Source organism: Macrobrachium rosenbergii, chromosome 41 (assembly GCF_040412425.1).
Source record: "Macrobrachium rosenbergii isolate ZJJX-2024 chromosome 41, ASM4041242v1, whole genome shotgun sequence".
Taxonomy (NCBI): domain Eukaryota; kingdom Metazoa; phylum Arthropoda; class Malacostraca; order Decapoda; family Palaemonidae; genus Macrobrachium; species Macrobrachium rosenbergii.
In genome coordinates, this window is record NC_089781.1 from 9136720 (window position 1) to 9154460 (window position 17741).

Below are 17741 nucleotides of genomic sequence, written 5' to 3' on the forward strand. Positions count from 1 at the left end.
TACACATATATATATGTATGTATGTATATATATATATATATATATATATATATATATATATATATATATATATATATATATATATATATATATATATAAATTATTCGTCCTGAGAAAGATCAAGGCCAAAACCATTTAATTCAAGATATTTTGTCCTCTACCAGCGGGAATGCTCACCTCCTGTCTAGATGTTATCTACATCACATGAAATTTATCTTCACGACGAAGTCCTATCAAGTGATCATTTTCTTTTTTTAAATTTTCAATATGGGCAATCGTGCTTCTTATCACGACTGAAATATTTCCTGTAGGTCTATCTTCCATAACATCTATCTCATTTAGCAACTATTGCTTTCCCCCTCAGAATCAATACCTCTGGAGTTAATGAGTGCAGCTAGTTTCAGACTGCAACAGCATTTAATAGGCTGTTGAAATGTCACGACGTTATATATTATACATACAGATACCAGAGTTCTTTTGCTCCTTATTTGCAGACTGTGGGGCATTTCCTGACACTGTTACGGATGACGTTTACCACAGAGGTGGCAACATTGCCTGAAAGTCATGCCTCTGTGTTATATTTTGTTTATCCTTTCACAGCTGCGTTTTCTTTTTTTACGTAAGATATTTATCTTGCAAGGATTTAATTTCACAAATATTTCCTCTTTCTTCTGATTTATTTTCCAACTTGGGCTTTTTTTTTCCAGTAAGCTTGCGAGCCCAGTTTAAGGCATTTTAACTTGGTAACATATGAATATGTGATTGACTGGCTGGTTTATATAAAGCTGTAACAACAACGACGGTTATCAACGGAAAATGCATGAATACTTTGAATCACAGTTTTGAAATCAATTACCAAAACAACATGATGACATACGAGACCAATTTCGGTGCAGTGTATTGCAGGTGGCACTTGTTTGTAAAAGATATACGAAACATAACACCAGTGTAATAAGTCTGCTATGTTTACTAAGTCGGTCTTCCTACCTTTCGTTTACCGTAGCGTCCTCTTACGCTCATAGTAGCCAGCTACACCTTTCTTGGCCATCATCGAAAACAGTTAGGTTATTCAATGCCATCTCTAATTTTGCCCAACTGCTGTTAAGAAGTCTCTAGTCAAAAAGGGACTTGGCAGCAGTTGGTTGTACGAAAGCTCGCGATTAATTCTTATGAATTTACAATATAAAACATAAAACAACAACAGCTCAGGCAGTGATTGGTTTAGACTTTAGAGTACGCTGCCTCATGCCAGCACGGAGTCCCCCTTTAAGGTAAGGAGTAGTCTGGTGTGTACCTCTGGATCTGACCAACCAACCAACCAACCAACCAACCAACCAACCAAACAACACTCAAGCGATGAGGGCCGGAAATCTTGTGGAACAAGTCATGAGGAATGACCTTCGAGCGCTGATAAAGAGTTCCTTCATAAGAGCAACAAAAAATTTGTTTTAAATATAACAAATAACTTAACTACGTGCCACTCCGATAACGACTTCACTTAAAAGGAAAGTGTTCTTTAAAAAACTAGAAATAGCTCTTAGAACAAGATAACACAATGACTGGGGTGGCATTGGCGATTCCTTTATAACTGCAAACCTTATCTCCGCGCAAAAACAACTAATATGTTTTTATGATGGAAGTCGGTCTCTCAGGAAGGGGTCAAAACAACAGGAGTCAGGCAGAGCAGGAAGACCTCTTTAGCAGGACAATCTTTCACATAAAAGACAGATAAGAGTGACAGGACGGTTATGGTTGGAGGCACGTACGTCCACCAACGCACTTTATCCCTTACGCAAAAGAATGATGGCATTTCCTTGCCGCACATACTATGAGGACGTCACAGAAAAATAAACATGTAAACGCAGAGATATCCTCGTCATCTTCCTGGAAAGAGGTTAGTCCCAGGATGGCAAGAGTTAAGATAAGTCAGGGTTTTATTAGTTTTTGACTCATCTCCGTCGAAGCCTTTTAAAGTCAAAGTTTTATCACAAGACATCCGTTAACCAAGCTCAGCCCACCAGGAAGGTTCTCGGTATCAGAGGAGACATATATTATAATAAAAAGAAACATAATAGTCCGGTCTATAAGGGCACGCCGACCAGGAGAGGTCGAGGGACTGCGATCCCCGTCCTTGGCTTTGGTTGCATAGACGTCACTCGCACATATGGATCAGCTGACTCGTCTTGCAGCTTCGAAAATTGCTGAGAGGCTATTGGTCCAGTCCACGCTGCCAGCCAACCACAAGAGGGTAGGCCACAAGGGGCTGGGAATTCAAAACGCGAAGAATAACCGTTTCACTCATGTCTGAAGCGGCCTTGATCTTACCAGGAATGGCAAAGAGAGGACGGGATTCAAGTGGCCCTTCATGTGTTGTGGGCCTTTCATCAACATCTATGGGAACATCTGAGTTAAGCAACTATACAGTTTGAACCACACACAGCTTACGCATAATTAACTATACCTTCTTGCAAGAGCAAAGAATACGGCGAGACAAGTTAAACTACCATTAAAATACCCTCAATATTTAAAACGTTAAGGAAAAAACCGACACCTACTGCAACTTCTCTCGTGACGTCAGAATAAACATGAAGCTCATGAATGCTAACCTGGATTTTTTATTAGCTTTTTTTGCCCGGCCATATCCCATATATAAACAATGCCATGAAAGTATAAAAAAGATAGCGTTGTAGATTTGTAGATTCCAATCTGATAACCGTATTAAAGGGATCTGGACGACCAGTCTCCTTGACCATAATGCTCTTGCATTTAAATCTTCCTATGGAGGGAATCTTATCTCTTTGTATTTCGTGCAAAGATCTTATGTAAAAGAATCAGACCCACAAAAGACTTACCATTGCAAACCACGCCTAATTCGACAGTCTCCTTTACCTGGCTTGCCCTAGCGCCCTCTTCCCATATAAATACAAAGGTACTAATGGAATTCGTCCGTTGCACCAGAAGATTACCATGTTCTTCTGCCAATCGAAAGTAAACGTATTTTTAGTACAATTACAGGAAAATATTCTCATTCTACTGCAGCGTAGGACAAAAGATTTTCGTGCCTTATGGCAGCAGGAGTCACGTTGAATCTGTATATATTCATGTAATGTATGTACACACACATATATATAATATATACATATATAATATATAATATATATATATATATATATATATATATATATATATGTGTGTGTGTGTGTGTGTGTGTGTGTGTGTGTGTGTGTGTGTGTGTGTGTGTGTGTGTGCGTGTGTGCGCTTGCGTATCGATATAAACATACATAAGTACATAATGAATATATGAGAGTAAAACAATATTTTCTTAATTATCCATTGAAATATATGCACAAATAGCTCCAGGTTTAAGTGTAACAGTTTGTATTAGCTTTACTCATAAATAAATTTCTTCGACGCAGCAAGCCACGTCAAAAATAAAAAACATAATAGCTCTTACAATGCAACAAAAGGCCATTAAATTGATATAAACTACAAATATCTGCGTTGGCCTTTCACACAAACAGCTGCAACGCCTCCAACGGAAAGCGGGAGGCAGGTGCATAATGCAATATTAATGTCAAGGTAATTATGGGGATTAAGTTTAATTCGAAATGTTTCTAAAAAAAAAACCTATATAAAGTTTCATACTTAACATACACACAGAAATGACCACATGTGTGTATTATGCAACATTCGTATGGATGTAAAGTTGTTTATCTATTTAAGTATAAACAATAAGCACTTGGCCATTCATTTACACATTCCTGCTTGATATACAAACCTATACAACAATGGACTACTCTTGTTTATTATCTTTACTTTGGTATTTTTATTTCACATAAAATCACACATTTAACTGCCGGACATCGGAAAAAAAAAAAATGTGCTTTCTTCTCCTACTGAATAATCACTGTAACTTCAATGATCGATTCTCCTCAATGATTCTCCCAATAATGCGATGTAAATATTCCGATTTTTTAATCACTGCCCAAAATTTCAATTCTTTAATCATTCCGTCACAGCAATGTATGAAGTTTAATCTTATAACACTTTCACTGCAATTCAGATCAATCTGGCTTTTCAAATGACCCTTCACTACAATGAATGAAGAATAATCAGTAATTTAATCTTTCACGCGACCCTTTCCTGCTAGGCGGGAGATTTTTCAGTCATACTAATCTATCAGTCAATCAATGATCTCTACTTAAATACATGATGTAATGAAATTGACAAATAAGAATTTATTTGCGAATGGAAACTGAGAACCAATTCAGTTCTCAATACAAAAGTCATTGTTCGAGGCATGGTATGAACAATTAACGTAAAATAACTTTGGGCAGTCATAAGTTACGACTGTGATATTCTCTAATAATTCTTATAATTTGACGTCATATGGTCTACGAGTCCTTACTTACGATTCACACAAACAACATAATAACCTATGTAAGTGCTTTGATTCCGCTAGATCCTGGCCCAGACCAAAGACTCATTTCTGACTGACCAATTTCTAGTTAACGAAAGTAAATCGAGGGATATTTTGTAATGTACAGGGAAATCGGCCTTCGAACGAAATGACTGGAAAAATGTCAAAAAATGATGTACTTAAATACGTATAACATCACATTAAAACAGTTAAAAGCGAAGTAATCGTTCCTTATTTAAGATTAAACTTAGTATATTTAAAAATTAATTCTGAAAAGAAGTCGTGTATACTGGAACTATAATACAAAATTGGGAATTTTAGTTCTATAACAACCAATTACATAATTGTTTTAGTTAATTAAAGGATCGGATATGAAAACTTTTTGCCGCCTGGGCATAAGGTTTACCCAGTTCATTACTGGGTAAACTCCCTTACCAGAACTGTCTTCCAAGACGCCTCAAGATGTCTCAAGTAAAAATCAAAGTCTTTAGGAGCCAACAACCTGTATCGAACTAGCACCTCTCCACGAACTCTTTCTTGGTACAAGGCGTTAAATTCAGAAGACAAGGAAATCTACCCCATACATAAAACACATGAGATTACTGTTACTTTCCCAAGCTGCATTCCATCTTTGTTTTAAAAATGAAATAATGCGAGTCAAGACTGTATTTAAATAAACTTAATCAAGGTATTCCAAATGAATTCTACTTTGCACTGGCAACCTCCGCTTTCCTAATTACATCATTGCGATGAATGAAACAATAGCACTATTTCGTATCTACTGCACTGTAATATAACACTGAAAAATTGTTCCAAAACGTCAAAATAAGAATATATTTACCTGAAGACGAAGAGAATTCTAAGATAATGTTACCTCCAAAATTCATTCTTATATCATTACTAACTGATACGTATTCATTTGTAATAAAATTATTTAGGATGGTTCTCAGTACCTAAGTCACAGTCAAACAAACCACATGGTCAAATAACCAAATACATAAATCAACTAACAAGAAAGAAGAAAACGTGAAGTAATGCATAATATATTAAGAATGACCCACTGCCATCTTGGAATCCGACCCACTTCTCGTCAATGCAAATAAAATTCACGAACCCCAGGAGCCCTGAGGGCTGCCCGATTGGCAGTCGAAGCAGAAACCATCTTAACAGGCAGGAAGGAGACAACCACAGTCCATTGGCCCTTCTCTGATCATCTAATTTCAGAGACCATTATAAACAGCAACACAGCATGACATATAAATCACCGAACGAATATGCAGACTAACCGGCTTTTTCAATTAACACATTTTGCCTTCACCAAATGGTACAGCACACGTTCCTCCTCCAACAAATAATAGAATGGTAAGACAAGTACTGACTTTAAGAGCATCGGCGAGAAAATCAGCGAAGGCGCTGAAGTGGCTAATTCTTCATATTAATTCTCTTCTTCATTTGCAGCCAGTAATCGCCTTAAAAATTGTTAGAAAAACATACGACGACATTAAAAGGAACCAAAATATAACTTGATGACAAAATTAATGAAAGAGGCGATATGAATATCTTACGAATGGTTGTTTCACTCTAGTGCAAGAGGGTTAAACCGTTCCTAATCCTCACCCTACTACAGTGGAGTGAGGATTACTGTCGAGATCCTCCCGTTTTGAGGGTATACATTTTAACGAAGCAATGAATACTTATCCCTATTTATTTGTATAATTTTATTTAAAAAATACACTCAAGTAACTCAATAGTTATTCACACTAAATACATACATATATACATACATACATATATATATATATATATATATATATATATATATATATATATATATATATATATATATATATATATATATATATATATATATATATATATATATATTGTGTACATATATATACATATATACGTATATATTTCAGTGTGCGAAGGTGCATGTATCTGTGTAAATATGTACGCATAAACCCAACAAAAACTATGACGTTTATCGTGTGGGTACATAGACTGCAAGTATCAATATACGTCAACGATTATGCAGCAAAAGCATGTCTAACTTTTTCTCCTGAACAGCTGTTCCAAAAGGATAATATATTTCTCCGTCATGAAATCTCGACAAGCGTTTATTGTTAAACTGCTTGTCCAGCAGAGACAATGACTTATTCCCGACAATAAAAACAGCATTGGTAACGATATAAATGGAACCATGGCCCCCTCCAAACCTGTTTCAGATCAAAAAAATAAATCGCCTCTGCAAAATATTGATATAAAACGCGTTAGAACTATTGATCCGTAAATCAGATTAAAATGCGTGGGAGTCACCGATGAGGCCGGCACTTTATTAGAGCGCTAAACAATATAAAATACGGACTGCCAGCTGACGGCATTATTGCCAATTACTTCAAGCAAATACGAGGTTGTCTGAAGTTTAGTTGGGTGTAAGTACAAGTTAGGAGCAAATTAGCGATGACTTCAACTATCTCATTACATGATCAGAAATTCATTTCAATAAATATTACGAAACGAATACAAAATATATTGCTCTCTCTTTTAATAAATAAACACACACAGATACGGCATATGTAAATAAATGCGTGTATATATAAAATATATATATATATATATATATATATATATATATATATATATATATATATATGTATGTATGTATGATTGCATGTGTATGTGTAACATGTACAAACACAAACACACATGTACAGAACCTCTTTATCTTTGGAAGTGGTTTTCAAGAAAACATCCACTACCATATTCGCAATCTAGGAATACACAAATATATACATAAAAACAAATATGCACTGGTAATATATATATATATATATATATATATATATATATATATATATATATATATATATATATATATGTGTGTGTGTGTGTGTGTGTGTGTGTGTGTGTGTGTGTGCTTCCCTTTCCATTTTAATCATTTCTCTCTAAATATTTAGTCAAGGAACAAGAATTTTATCACTTATTTGCTGATACAGCATCAATGATAACTCCAACCAAAATACAAACAAAACGATACTAACAACTACAAAAATCAAAACAAACAAAACGACGAAACAGCACAACAAACCATAAAAGTCAAAACAGTAAACAGAGGAAAATAAAACAATGCTAAGTTAGCAAAGAACGAAAATAAAACAAACAAACAAAAAAAGGGACACAATCTGACAAACGCATTTTAAAGAGACAGATAACGCTGAACCGCAAACAAATGGACATGGGATGAACAAAACAGGAACCGAGCGGGGAAAGATAACAAACCAGGCGAGGCGCAGTTAGATGATGTGGATACGAGGAGGAGGAGGAGGAGGAGGAGTTGGAGGAGGAGGAGGAGGAGGACGGGCTGAAGGAATTGGCCATCTGTAGTGGCCCCATTGCCTGTCTCTCATTCCTTACCAAGAAGCATCAGTGAGGAATCTCTGTAAACAGATGCCTTGTGTGTGTGTGTGTGTGTGTGTGTGTGTGTGTGTGTGTGTGTGTGTGTGTGTGTGTGAGAGAGAATGTTTGTTTGTGGGTGGGTGAGAGAGACACTAAGTAAAAGAGTAAGATTATTTGCCCGATAACCTAGTTTTTACGAAAGAATAGTTATTTAGAACACAGAAAAATATAATGATGATGACACTGAGAGAAAAGGAGGGGGAGAGACTACGAGAGCTGTAAATGATTAAACGCAGGACAGAAATGATGCAAAGTAAAAATACCCAGAAATTAAAAAATGATGATGATGCCAGAGAGAGAGAGAGAGAGAGACTAACAATGTTACAGCACATGTTGCATATAATCCGTACCACAAACTAAAAGAGAGAGAGAGAGAGAGAGAGAGAGAGAGAGAGAGAGAGAGAGAACAACAAAACTGTTTGCCATCGCTTGAGCTGCGCAGAATTATGATAATATATTCACACCCAAATCCTTTAAAGATCAATAATGGGATCTCGCCTGTGTATATACCCTCATCCCCCAGTGACACATTTCAACGTGAGTGTCTTTGACGAAGCGTAGTTCCCTTAACGAACCCACTAACCCCACATAGTGTATATATAAAAAAAAGGCCAGTCACTCACAACGAAAACAAAACAGCAATGCATCAACTTGGGTGTCACAGAGTAATAATAAAGATGTTTGGATAATCATTCTCTAGGGCGAAAGGAGTCACATTCTTGTCTTTCTATTCTTGATTTTTTATTCAACTGGCCAACGGAATAATTCTTGTTTTAATATCTGGTGACTAATTGCTTGACATTTACATACGAATTATTAATCTGTAGGTTGAATAAATCCCGCCATTATGATTGCTTGCTTTCTGATAATTATTTGTCCCTTTGGAAGAAGCACAAGCAAAAGCTAACAGACTACAAAACTTCGTTCTTTCTCATCGGCCAGAATAAAAATTAGAAAACAAAAAAACGACAGTGACTATACTTGCCTTTGCCGTAATCATTAAGCTAATTGAAACTCAAAACTTAATATTACACAAATTCTAGTAGATCGAAGCTGCTTACAAAAGAATGTAGCACAGTTTGGGAATATTATGAGCGCATAATAGTCCTATTATCTACGAACAAAATTTTGATACTACAGCTATGAAAAATTAGGAAAATAACTAATTTGTGTATTTTACTTGTAAAACCTGAAGCTTTCATTAAAGCCTAGTGACGTCATAAAAAACGAAGACTACTCTATCCCACGATGATAAATTTATATAATTATTTTACTATTAAACTCTCTGAATGGTGCCAAAATCATATAGTCAAAAATTAGGCTAGGAGCTGTAAAATGGCATATTCAGAAATCTGGAGATCCTCAAGCATACCTCCAAATAACGCCAAATCTACATTATATTATTATATTATCAAAATGAGATACGAGTAACATAAATCTTATTATAACTAAAAATTAAAAGAATGACACACAAAAATAATATAATGAAATTTCCTCATATCCATTCTGAAAATGCAGGATAGAGGAAAAAATCTGATAAAACCAGTACATAATTGCAATTTTCAATCATGTCTTCCTCTTCCTGTCCATTTCCTATTACTAGAATTTTCTTCCTCATTCTGTCACATCATGATTGGTCCTGATCCGTCCCCTCCTCTCCCTCCACCCTCCGCACTATATTTGCTTTCTCAAGCATATTTTAGCCACACCTGTTGCCTTCGAATTATGCAGGTTCATATTTCAGTATTAACTATCGAGGCAGCCACCCTCGCCACTAAGAGCAACAGTATAAATATACATACATAGATACATACATACTGTATAAATCTATACAAATACATACATATATATACGTACAAGTGATAATAATCATTATATATATATATATATATATATATATATATATATATATATATATATATATATATATATATATATATATATACATCATATATCATATATATATATCATATATCTATACAATATACATATAATATATATATATATATATATATATATATATATATATATATATATATATATATATATATATATATATATATATAATATATATATATATATGTATATGTGCATATATATATATATACATTATATATATATATGCGTGTATGTGCATATACATACATATACATTATATATATAAGCGTGTAATATATACATCATATATATATATATATATATATATATATATATATATATATATATATATATATATATATATATAGCCTATATACTTTTGCGTGTACGTGTGTGCGTGCGCGCGTCCCTTATATACACAAATACACTCACATTCTTGCAAGCGAAAACCCATGCAAGCATATACATGTCATGCGAACATCATACCGACTTAAAAATATATGCATTATGTATCAGCCACGTCATACGACTCTCAGGCCAGAGAATCGCGATACACCTCAATAATTATAATGTGAGGGCAACACAGGGTATCGAGAATGCAATTTTTTTTTTAACCTCATCGATCAATTTCGACCTGGAACCGCGTGGGTTGATCATGCCTATATTCATTCGTCGCATTAAAAATTCACCTTGAAAGATGACGAATGGGAGTGTTTAGCCGTCTCTTTATCTTTCGTTCTTTTTTTTTTTTTGCTTTCTAGTGCTTTTAAAATCTTCGATTCCAGATTTTTTTCGAATGGATTAAAACGTTAAATTGGTGTCTGCGACGGAAAAAGGCAAATTTAAGGGGAAAAAAATTGACGAAGTATACACCCTGAAGATGAATTCTTTTGACTTTTGACTAAATGTTGTCATGGTTTACTCCCGAAAAAGGATTCCTAGTAAACGTGGCATACACACCCTCGAGCGCACGCACGCGTATACGGTACATGTTCGAGGAATTTCAATGGAAAGATGTAAGTCTGGAAAGAGATCAATCCAAAAAATACTTCGCAAGACATAAGACACAAAAGGTCTGTATGTAACGTTTGATAATCGTTACATTACCATGAATATGAATGACAAACTTATTGTTAATAACTGAAATTTGATCGGATTCCCAGTATGAGAGTGAAAGAAAAATTGAAAATTCTTATAAATTAAAATCATACAACCGAACACAATTCCAATAAAATGTAAAAATTATCACTATTCTAGGAGAAGAAACTTTTGATCATAACAATCTTAAAATGTAAAAGAAATACCAAATCCATAAAATGTCTAAATGCATAGTTCTCAAGACATACAAAACGTACAACAAACTTATATGCTATATCAAACAAAAGATTACTAATATCAAAAAGAGTACAATTCTATTTGTTACAGTTCCTATGCAAATAAGTCAATACTCGATGCCATTAACCAACTGTAATTAAAAGCAATATACCAGTATTCCCTAATAATATAAACTGCATAATGTATAAGCAGTGCTATCACAGAACTCTTAGGAACGAAACATTTATACATATACTACATGTGTGTAAGTAAAGAGCATGAACGCGTACAGTTTTGGTAATACTCCATACGAAGACAAATAAGCACCCATAATTACACAACACTCCGAATCTATGATTAAATTTATAAATACTATATACAAATTGTCATAAATACGTATGTATGCATTATATATATATATATATATATATATATATATATATATATATATATATATATATATATATATATATATATATATAATGTATGTATATATATATGTATTTACATATATATATATACGATCATCTAACTATAACCTAAAAACTACAGCGAACACGCGCACTGAGACCAGTTCATATTGCAAAACATTGATTAATCTAAACCGTACGGCAAACTTCTTCTCTGAGCTACATTACTACAACAAATTACTACTTCTTTTTCTTCTTCCCGTTATCCAGAGGACCATCTATTGCATCCGTCCACCCCCATTCGCGTTCCATGATTTTACGAGAAGCTCACAATAGAGAACTCATTTTTTCTCGGCTTCGTTTTATTATGCGTTACGTCACATCTGATCATGCCTATTTGGCGATTATTTACGTCCGGTTTAAAATATATTTGTATGATGATGCTATATTCGGCGCGTCAGAGTGCGTCTTTTATATGCGGGTAAAATTTATGGAGATGAGATATTTAAGTTTCCCAAAAACTTTACCTACTAATATTAGTTTGCGTTAATCATAACTCGCAAAACATTTCTTGGCAAAACGTGATGTTTATATCAGGTATACACTGATGGGGCGACTAAAATTATGAACATCAATTTTCCTAATACGCATTCACTAATATCACTTCAACTTATTGGATAGGCAAAAATATTTTGGACCATAGAAAATCCTGAAAAATGCTTCTCTCAACAGTAAACCAAAATAAATACAAGAAGTGACTTCTTTCAGTTGCAGAAGGAAACTCAGTACATACTTTTTTCACTAAGCAACATGAATAAATACAAGAGAAAATTCAGCATCTCCCGTGGCTACTGAAAAGATTAAACGGTTTGACTGGACAGTTTCAGCGAAACGAATTCATATCTAATAAACATAAATTTAAAGTTGGCTTCGGTGTACAATGAAGCAATATTTCTGTTAGACCTTCACCCTTTTCACCTCTTAAGAATCTGAAATTCGTTACCCTACTCCGTGTTTTGGTGTCTTAAGAACATTATTATTATTTAATTTTAATAATAATAATAATAATAATAATAATAATAATAATAATAATAATAATAATAATAATAATAATAATAATAATAATAATAATAATAATAATAATAGGAAAAGCAGGGTACTACTAGCAGCCCAATACAGACGAAGAAAATAAGGATTAAAGAATAAATCATAAAAAAAATAAAACAGTCACATATGAGATAAAAAAATAAAATGAATAATAGACATAACATATAAATCATAAAATGTGACGCATGTCAGCCTATTCAACAAAAAAACATTTGCACAAAGTTTGAGCTACTGAGTTGAACGACTCAAGTACGATTAAGATCATTCCTCATTTTGGTTACACAAGAAATCAAAACTTTTGGGAAAATATGTGGTATTTCAGTTTATGTAAAAAAAGGTATGACTGATGAAATTAACTGTATACCTAGTGCTGCGCGGCGTTGGTATAATCTGAGAAGATAAAAATGCAAAGGATGATGAGAATTATGAAATAATTTATGCAGCACGCACAATGAGCAAATCGAACAACGGTGCCAGAGATTAATATCAAGATCTGGGATAAAAACTTAATGGAACTCAAGTTTTTCTCCGATAATTTTAGATGCAAGTCAGCTGCTGAAGACCAAACAGGGGCACAATATTCAAAACAGAAAAGAATGAAAACGTTACCTAAGAAAAGACAAGTCTCCAAAACTCTACAAAGATTTACTCAACAAATGTAATATTTTTCTAATAAAAGATAAAAAAAAAAGTATACCAGTTTTTTGGGCAACTGAGGAGGAGATAAACGTGACATACGTCTCAAGAATGACAACTAAAATTTTAAAAGATCTGCATGTTGTTACAGAAATACTGTCAATAAAAAGCCTGGGTAGGGGATCCAAAATCCTAGACCCGCTAACAATCACACTGAGTTTTATTATTAGAAATGGCAACATCTTGAGCTATTTTGTCTAGCATGGTTCCAGTGCTTACCGACAAGCAGACTGGTATACAGAGAGAGAGAGAGAGAGAGAGAGAGAGAGAGAGAGAGAGAGAGAGAGAGAGAGAATGGGCATACAGCGTTGAAGACCACCTAACCAAATAAATGCCATTCCATCTTGGCCAAGATCCGTACACTTAAAAAGCTCTTTTTGCTTCTGAGCACAAACTCTGAAATATATATATATATATATATATATATATATATATATATATATATATATATATATATATATATATATATATATATATATAAACGTGCATTTCAACTCCCGGGCTGGAGAATGACTTATCTGAAAAATACTTGACTATGACGACAAGATATTAGTATAATGCAAATAGTAATTTTTGAAGCATTCGGTGATGACAATAAGTGTTTGTGGTAAATTGCCTACGTAAACGCTAGACGTGTGTTATCAGAAAAGGAAGGAAATTCTACACCAAAAGTAGACAGATATCATATATATTAATATAATATAAACAAACAAATAAAAAACAAACAATACACGTACATGTGCACAGAGGGCGTGCGAGTATAATTAAAAGGCCAGCAAGTACGCGCAGGTACTCTTCAAATGTTCTAAAACGAAGGGAACTAGCAACACCAAACAATCATTTCCTGGTAAGGCAAGATGTCAAAGTGAATACTCGTAAGATCCTCTTTTAACCAGAACAGGTGTTCGCAGAAGGTCGTCCCAATCAATGGAAAATCTGACACGCCTAGCCTGCTCACCCCCTCCCTACCACCTCCCCACTCCCCCGCACAAAAACACACGTAACTGAGCTATTGCGCAACCATGCGCAAATTTCAGCACTTAGCTACGCAGTTAACATATTACGCTGGCTCTTTGAGCTTGAAATTTCTTTACCAAAGTGCTAATCTTAATTAAACTTGATGCCAATACAATACTGGACAACAACAACAACAACAACAACAACAAAACAGCAATATACTACTACAGCTGTTACTGACGTTCTTACTGCTAGTCCAACAGGAATAATAAAATTACAAAATAGTAGCCTTAGCAGCAGTAACAATATTAAAACTAACGGCCAGAAATAATAATATTATTATTATTATTATTATTATTATTATTATTATTATTATTATTGTCGTTGTCGTTTTCGTTGCTGCTAACACAGAGAAGACCATAAGCCCAGCTATTAACAAACCCTTCCGCGTATCACTTGAAAACACGGGGAGGATTGCGTCTAAGATAATGGAAAAGAACAATTCCACGCCTGAAACCGAGAGTCCAACGAACCTCCAACAATAGAAGCGCCTGAGCATAAAATGAAGAAACACGAGAGGAAGAATTATCTGATATGAACAAGGATTCCTAATTTTCGGCTCATTATATATATATATATATATATATATATATATATATATATATATATATATATATATATATATATATATATATAACATGTATATATATATATGTGTTCGTACTTTTAGGTAAGCATATCAACACATCACACACCATTTTATATATATATATATATATATATATATATATATATATATATATATATATATATATATATATATATATATATATATATATATAATATATGCGTGCACAATCGGGTACGTACACACGAGAGAGAGAGAGAACACATACATATCCAACAGCATTACAATCGAACAGCGTCATATTTACCAGAGAGAGTATTTAATTAGCTTTGTTTCGACGTTAATAGCTCCCTTGATGAACGATACTTTTCACTTTTTAATCTGTGAGAGGAGGGGGGGAGGGATAAGGGCGCGGCAGTTGCGTTAATAATGGCCATGCGACTGCTCCTGGCCGCGGGAGACGCCTTCTGATGGCAATCAACGTCGATTCAAATGAAGGGCGATAAGCCTCTGTAAATGCAAAATGGCCCTTTCTATGCGATGTAAAGGAATCCATTCTCCCCTCCCAGGACGTTCTTTTATGGTCCATTAGTGCAATGATCTGAGAGAGAGAGAGAGAGAGAGAGAGAGAGAGAGAGAGAGAGAGAGAGAGAGAGAGAGAGAGAGAGAGAGAGAGGATTTTTGATAAATATCAAATGAATGGTACCCCATGGGAGTGAGGATCACCTCACTGAAGGCCTCCCGTTTTCATTAATGTTATGGTGGCAATACCAACTGGACGGCAACATTGCTCTACGGACCAATAGCAAAGTAGTAGTAGTAGTAGTAGCAGTAGTAGTAGTAGTATATGGCACATATGTTGACGAAGCAATGACTGCACATGCAAGCAATACAGCTTCTATCTCTTCTCTCTCCACTCCTGGCTGCGACCCACTGTAGCCGACTGATCACAAGGCACCCTCGCGTCTGCTTGGGTCAACAGAAGTACAGTGAGTCTGAAGGAGGGAGAGAGACAGAAGAAGAAGAAGAAGAAGGAAGTTGTCGAGGACAATCTCATAGAAGTAGCCTCTTACACACAGCGTAAGAACAAGATTTGAATGACAAAAATTGAATTACTTAGTTTTTTAAAAACATTTCCATGAAATAAGAACCAGTATTTTCTAAAAGCAAAAATACCCATCAATTACAGGGGCACAACAATGGCTATCATTTTTTCTGTAAATACCACATTAACCCTACTTGTACCAATGCCCACATGAACACACACACGTGCATGTCTGTATTTGAAAGATGACCAGCTCCACAAATAGGTTCAGCAATCCTTGTAAAAACGAATTTTTTTTAAAAAAGCTACTACATACAAAACCAGATGAATTGAATATTATATACATTAAAATGCAAAATTTCATATTCGTTTATTTACAAAAAAGAAACTTGAATATTAGAAGCGAAACTCTTTTGGTACCACTATTATCCTCATGCTGAAAAATTCGTGAAAGATATTATGACAGCAAAGGTCACAAGAACATGAGAGAAAAGTTTAAAGCAATTACTCTACTTACGCATGCTGAGAGAGAGAGAGAGAGAGAGAGAGAGAGAGAGAGAGAGAGAGAGAGAGAGAGAGAATATACTCAGTTCACACCCTTACAAAATCCGCTATCTTTTAATTCGCCAAATCTAGCCTTAAAATTCTAACAAGGACATCCTGGCAAGGGGCCGTTCACCAGCAAGAAACAAACATACTCCCAACCTCTAACGTCAACGCAGCAGCAGACCTGATACAACGACACTAGAAAGTTCCCTTTACAAAACCACAGGACATTTTGGGAAAGGGACAAACATGGACGGACTCACGTAGTCCAACAGGGCTCCTCGATGATTAAACAAGATTAAAAAGGCAAACACAGAATAGACTTGATGAGAGAGAGAGAGAGAGAGAGAGAGAGAGAGAGAGAGAGAGAGAGAGAGCCAAATGCAAGTTACCCCCAGCGTGCTGCAAATAAGGACCTACACAAGTGTTATCAGCCTCAATCCCTGTGAACTCGAGAAGTTTACAAAACGCGGCCTTGATCGGCTCCACCAGTGCAATCACGAAACGGGATATATGCCCCTCCAAAAGCACTCATTAGGAAACGGACTTCTATAAAAGGCACACAGGAAAGAACCTAAACAAGATAATAATTCCTTGAAAGCCTTGCATACAGTACAACGGAGATACAACATGCAAGAGAAGCAGCAACATTCATTAACATTCAGGCAAGAAAACGGTGCTGAGTTTACAGCCATCTGCATTCGAGTAGAACCACTTTCCCTGTCTCTTGCTTCCGTCCAGGACGTCAGACTTGCTAAATTCAAGATAAGGATCGAGGAATATCGAATGGGTGGTAAAAGAAGCCTGTCCGCTCAAAGATTTTGGTTAAACAAGCCAATAAACATAAAGAAAATACAAACAGTGAGTTTGGGTACAAGGAAAACAAAATATATAATTTATCATTATATCAACGACATCACTGTGAAAACGGTACACAGTATAAAGGCAAAATTAAAATTTTAAACAAGACTTAGTCCCAGTCCAGCCTTTGTTACGTCCATTGCTTGAGAAACTGGAAATAACCGGATCCGATCTTTATTCTTGGACGAGGGTTTGCATAATATTAAAAAATAGTGGAAATGACAGAATCATCATGAAATTTACAGAATCGCTTACTTTCTCTTCTCGCTGACGTTGCTTTTAATACAAGTGTCAACTATTAAGACTTAATGATCGATTACCAGGCAAACAGACACACCAAATACATAAAGATGATACAGTAAACACACTGAAAAATATAAGGAATATTGTCAAGATTACTAGATCTATACTGACAAAAAG

General features: G+C 34.9%; 1 protein-coding gene across 5 annotated transcripts in view; it reads right to left on the bottom strand.

Moving 5' to 3' along the window:
• LOC136826622 (uncharacterized) overlaps positions 1 to 17741 on the bottom strand; it is a 352977-nt gene that overhangs the window by 256724 nt on the left and 78512 nt on the right. The window contains exon 1 of one of the 5 annotated variants that reach the window (XM_067083918.1): positions 2853 to 2975. The exons of the other annotated variants lie outside the window; for them this stretch is intronic. The gene's annotated coding sequence lies outside the window, so the exon portion shown is untranslated. Of the gene's footprint in view, positions 1 to 2852; positions 2976 to 17741 lie in introns of those variants that run through there. 5 annotated transcript variants of the gene reach the window in all.